This window comes from Mustela lutreola, chromosome 12, assembly GCF_030435805.1.
Source record: "Mustela lutreola isolate mMusLut2 chromosome 12, mMusLut2.pri, whole genome shotgun sequence".
Classification (NCBI taxonomy): Eukaryota; Metazoa; Chordata; class Mammalia; order Carnivora; family Mustelidae; genus Mustela; species Mustela lutreola.
The window spans coordinates 12,473,991-12,479,990 of NC_081301.1; positions in this window are offsets into that span (position 1 = coordinate 12,473,991).

The following is a 6,000-nucleotide window of genomic DNA, read 5'->3' on the forward strand; positions in this document are numbered from 1 at the left end:
CTGCCTGTTTCTCTCTCTTCGCTTTAAGTAGGCATTCACCAGTGTGGCTGGGGAGCCACATTCGACGAGGCAGAGATGATTGTGTAAGGGGAAGGCCCTCTTACCTGTCTGCGTTCACGCATTTTTTAGTCTTACCTCTCTCCTCATCGAACATCTCAGGCAAATAGCTTTTCCTGAAGGTCATACAAGGGAAGTGTTCAGGATAGGAGAAGTGAAGAAATGTTTGCGCCTTGTGACTCAGGCCATGGGAGGGGCCTCCTGGCTGGGTTTTAGGCAGTCTTGCTCAAAGTTTCTTAAAGCACCCAACTTCCACCACTTCCCCTTGATATCCCATCCTCAAGCATTATAACCCAGATGTTTTTCCTGATAGACCAGGGAGGTGGAGGCTGAACTCCCAGCTCCAAAGCCAGGAAGTTGGGAGGTCTGAGTGTCAATTCCAACCTTGGGTGTGTTCCTTAACCTCTTGTGAGAGGTTGAATTTGAGGACAAACTAAAGGCAACATGCTTATCTACCTCCTGGGCAGGTTAAAGCCACAAGTATTTATAAAGCTCTGGTTCAAAGCGCTATTATGTCCTTATTTTCCCTTTCATTCAGTTCCTTTTTCACTACCAGGCTCTTTCCTCTACATCTGACTGGGTCGCTCTACACCCTTCTGCCCGTGGCCTTGAGTTGTACATGGCCCTGCGTAAGTCCGTGGCAACTCCCTGGGCTTTGATTTCCTTTTGTGGCACTCTGAAAAGCAGAGTTGTCCTATAAGTCTTTCCAAAGGCCTTTCTGACTCCCCACTCCAGAGATCCTAGGCGGAGAGAGCCCTGGGAGGCATTGGAGGAGGTACAGGGCCTGTTGCCCAAAGTGTCAGCACAGCTCAAAGACAAAGCCCTGTGTGATCGGCCTGACTCCTCCCCCACCCTAGTCCTACCCCACAGTTGGGAGCACTTTGGGGGAACCTCACTCTCATCTGTTCTGCAAAAGTTCCTGGCTGGCTGCCTTTGCCTCATTCTTGAAATTAATGTAGAAAAAGAACAGAGTCTTAAATTTTATTTTATTTTATTTATAAATAAATCTTTATATAAAGTAAAATTTATAAATTTATTATTATTTTTTAGATTTTATTTATTTATTTGACAGACACAAGTAGGCAAAAAGGCAGGCAGAAGTGGGGGGGGAAGCAGGCTCCTCACCAAGCAGAGAGCCTGATGCGGGGCTCGATCCCAGGACCCTGAGGTCATGACCGAAGCCAAAGGCAGAGGCTCAACCCTCTGAGCCACCCAGGCACCCCAGATTCTTAAATTTTAAAAACAGCTAAGGCATCTTCTATTAACCTTTTGGTGGCCAAGTAGTTGGAAGCCACCCCTGGGGTGGGGAAGGTACAAGCATGCTCATGGATTTGCATTTATGTGACACCAAGCTATGTGTTGCTTCTTAGATTCTTTCTGCAAAAGAAGCTGGGACCCGCATGAGGAGTAAATATTTATTGGGCATGATGCATTGTGCCCAGTGCTTCCCATGTGCCAGCTCTCCGTGCTCAGGTTTTGAAAGAGTCTGTCTGGTCCATTTCACAAAGGAACACTAGCTTAGGGAGTGGCGGAGAAGCCCCGGTCCTGACGAGAAATAGGTGTGGGAGCCACATGAAGACTGGCTCTGGTGGCCACGCTTGTTCTTTGAAGACAGTGGTTCTCAGCCTTGGGTGTGAGTTCAAGTCATCTGAAGACCCTCGAATGCCTGTGTCTGGTTCCTGCCCCCCAGAGATTCTGATTTAATTGGTCTGCCAGGGCCTGGAGTTCTTTTTATTATATATTTTAAAAGATTTTATTTATTTGACAAGAGGGAGAGATCACAAGTAGGCAGAGAGGCAGGCAGAGAGAGAGAGGAGGAAGCTGGCTCCCTGCTGAGCAGAGAGCCCGATGCAGGGCTCGATCCCAGGACTCTGGGATCATGACCTGAGCCGAAGGCAGAGACTTAACCCACTGAGCCACCCAGGTGCCCCGGGCCTGGAGGTTTTGAAAGCTCTTGAGGTTACTCCAAGTTTCAGCCAGGGGATAGGTCACTGATCGTATATATAAAGCAGACCCAGGTTAAGCACTACTAAGTAGGAAGTGGCTAAACGGATTTAAAACCAGATACATCTGGTTCCGAAGTCCATACTCTTAGTATGTATTACTGCGTATAAGTCATGTGAGATCTTAAAATGAAGATTCTGGTTCAACTGGTCTGGAGTAAGTGCTGAGGTTTCTAGTAAGCTTCATGTTGGGGCTGATGGCTGCTGGACATGGACCACACTTTGGCTAACAAGGGAATAAACCATCTTTCTGAGTGGACAAACTTCAGCTGATGGATCCATCCTGCTGCAGAGTCTAGCTCCAGGTCCCCCGTGATAATTCACCGTTTTAGAATCAGAGCAACAAGGCCCGAGCTGTTAATGGCTGCAAATTCAATTGTAGGATGTTTTAACTTTTGCCCAAGTTGGACAGAAGTTCTTGCCTTTTCCCCCTCCCCACCTTGCTTTGAATTCCTTGGACAAAGAAACTAACATTTGGCTTTCCTGTATTCTTGATGGAATTACACCACATCACAGCCTTCTAGGACCAAAGCATCTAAGCAAAGATAGAATCCCCCAACCTCTCAGAACAAACGCGTCTCTCAATTTCAGTAGGTGAAAGGTCACAGAACAATTTGAAAGCAGTTAGTGCAAAGGATCTCCGAGCAGGGCTTCAAATAATAAGAGAATCTTCCTGCTGGTTTGGCTGGAGAATAATGAGACTAATTCCTCCCATTTCCAAAGGAAATTTATCTGTCCGTTTTCCTCTGCCCAGCCTGTTCCTGTCTTCCCTATCTGAGCGAGCCGTGTCTCCATCCTTCCAGAGTCAAACATGAGACGCACCTTTTGACTCCTGCTTGCTCCTCTCCGAGTTCCAGTCCAACACGCAGCCCTGTTGAGTTCCTCCCACAATCTCCCACATTTGTTACTTCCGTTTTTATCTGTCACTGTCCTTGCTTGTTTTTGTTCCCCTTGCCTGGGTTGTTAACACCGCTTCCGGATGGGTCTCCTACTGCCACCTCGCCCTCCCGTGCACCCTCTGACTTGCTGCGTGTGCCTCTTACTCAAAAACCTTCAGTGGCTGCTGAGTGGTTATTGACTGGGACCAAATCCTTACTGGCATTCTGACACTCCGTAATCTGGCCTTAGCTTAACCCATTTCCCCACCGTTATCTTCTCCTTATCATGTGCCCCACCGTTTCCCAGGTGCCATTCCTCAGCACTGTTCTCTGGTTTCCTGATTATCACTGATGCTGTCATCCACTTGCTGGGAAACAACCCTTCCCCCATCTCTGCCTCTTGAAAGTCTACCCATCTCTCAAGGCAAACACGAATGTTGTCTTCCCCAGGAAGTGTCCCCTTCCTACAGCCAGAAGTGGTCTTTCCTGCCCCTTTGTTCCCAGGACACAATATAACACGTGGGTTGAGCACAAGGGATCTGGAATTGGGCTGCCTGGATCTGAATCCAGCCTCTTTCTCTCCAGAGGCCGACTGAGACACCGCCAACTTCCTCCCGCAGCACTGTTCCCCCAACTCAATCCACATGACTCTGCTCTCTTCCATTTCAGGCTCCCGTACCCTTCCTAGTATATGCCCTCTGCCCCAAAGTTCTCCCCCACCTCTTCTTGGTGAATCTTTCCCTCGAGATGCAACTCGAATTGGTCTCCTTTGTGAAACATCCCTCAACTACCCCCAGAGTGAACCACCCCTTCCCTTCCTCCGCATTCAAGAGCATCCTTGACCATGACGGCTACCGTACTCCTTGTGAGCAAGAATCGCATCCCATTTTCCACAGCTTCTACTTGGTGTCATGGCAGCTGGTGGATAGTCGCTGCTTGATAACTATTCTTTGGATGAATGTTATCCACCCATTGGCCTCTCCAAAAGGGATTAGCTTAGTTACTCATAAATGTGTATCTTTGTGCAGAATAAACACGAGAATATTTTCTGTTCAAAGAGGGGTGCTGGTTTCTACTGTAATGATTTAGCATCATTGGAGAAAGAAGGAAACCCTCAGGTTTTTGCCTTTTTTTCCCCCCCTAAAAGAGCACAGAAATCTCTGTCACGGTCTCAGTAAAAATGCTGTCTGTGAACTGAAGGGAGAATGCATAAAAGGTCAGATTAGGCTATGGTAATAAGAAATATAATTGCATGCTGGTATTCCTTTAATTTGAGGGTTGAATGCAAATTAAGCAGGCATGCCCTTTCTGGAAGCCTTGTTTTAATCAATTCTGCTGCTCTGGCGGAAGAGTTGAAGCTATAAAGGATGATAATAATGTTTCTTTCATTTGCCATCTGAAACTACAGTATTAGGTGTGGTGTTAGGTGATATGACAGTATTTTGATGTAAAGGCTTCCTTCCTTCCTTCCTTCCTTCCTTCCATGTTTGCTTGCTTGCTTGCTTCCTTCCTTCCGATCGTCTGCAGACCATGCAGCACCATTTTGTTGCTGGGTTCCAAGGATCTGCGGTTCCCAGTGGTGAAGTCAACCCCATGAACTTTCAAGTAAAGCCTTTGGCATCTTTCCTTCTCTATCAGTGTGTGATGGGCAGCGGGCACAGTTGGGGGTGGTGGAGGGCCCTAATCCCGTTCCTAGCTCCATCTCTGACCTTGTTGTGTGGCTTTGGTAAAACACTTCCCCTCTGAGTCAGTTTCTTTAGCTGTAAAGTGAAGTATGGGACTAAGATGGTATCCAGGCACTTTTCCACGCCAAGAGTTGTATGAAACACTGTTTCTCTGCTAGCCAACTTGTTGGGGGAGATGATGGAGTTTTATGATCTGATCACCTGAGCAGTTCATTCTGGAAATTTCACTAAAATGAGAAGGGCATTTCAAGCTTTGTTAAATAAATCACCCACAGTGGCATTTACAGGGCATGATGTAGAAGAGACTGAGGGAGTTGATCATCTATTTAGAAATCGTTTCTTGTAACTTGTTATTTGAGGCTGAGTTTGTTCCGAGGATTATTATGAAGGCTTTGCACTTAAGAGTTGAAGGGGGAACCCTTTGGAGACCATCCCCTATTTAGACTGCCTTCTGATTGCTAAGTCCAGTCTGATGCACCCTGCCCTCGTGGTTCAGACTGGCTGACAGCAGAGGCTGGGGCAGAGTGGAGGGTGGAAGTGGGGAGGGTCACCTGGGGGAACAGGCAGCAGCACCCAGAATATGAGAGGGGACTGGACATCAGAAGCCAAAAGGCCAGCAAGGGGGATAAACTGAGACAGAGCCAGGGCAGCGTGATTGGGAGGCAAACATCCTAATGGAGTCGCCTACAAAAACTATGGGCAGGCAGTTTGCAGAAAAGAACATCAGAATGGCCAACAAACTTATGAAAAGATGATTAACCTCAGGAGTAGTCAGAACAATCCAGATTGAAGCCATAGTGAGATGCCATTTTATTAGTTCAGCCAAATCAAGTATTGGCCCAGATGTGGGGGAGGGGGATGGTTGTTCTAGCCTGGGGGCAGGAGCACAAACTGATTGATTGATACATTATGTTGGGAGAACAACTTGCTGCATCTACCAAAATACAAAGTATGTGTAGCATTCCACATCTGTAAAAATGTATGCGACAGAAGTGCTGATTCAAGTGTTTTAAGATGCGTACAGGGATGTTCGTTGTAATGTTAATTTGTAAAAATGGACAGAGAGAGAGAGAGACACCCATATGTCGGGCAGCGGTGGCAGAGGGGTTGAATGACTTGAAGCAGAACCATACGGTGCGATCCTGGGCGGCCAGGCAAAGGCCTCAGGGGGTTCTCTACGTTGCCACAGGATTTCTAGGAGATCTGGCTTCCTTGGGAGTCAAATGATTACATGGTGATGATCGGTCTACTGGTCTACCTTCCTTTCTTGACTTGCGGTTCCCCAAACCAGAAACCATGTGTATTTTATCTCTGACAGAAGCAAAATTGAAACCCTAAAAACAGCTCTAAAAACTGGGGTCATTGCTTCTCATGGGG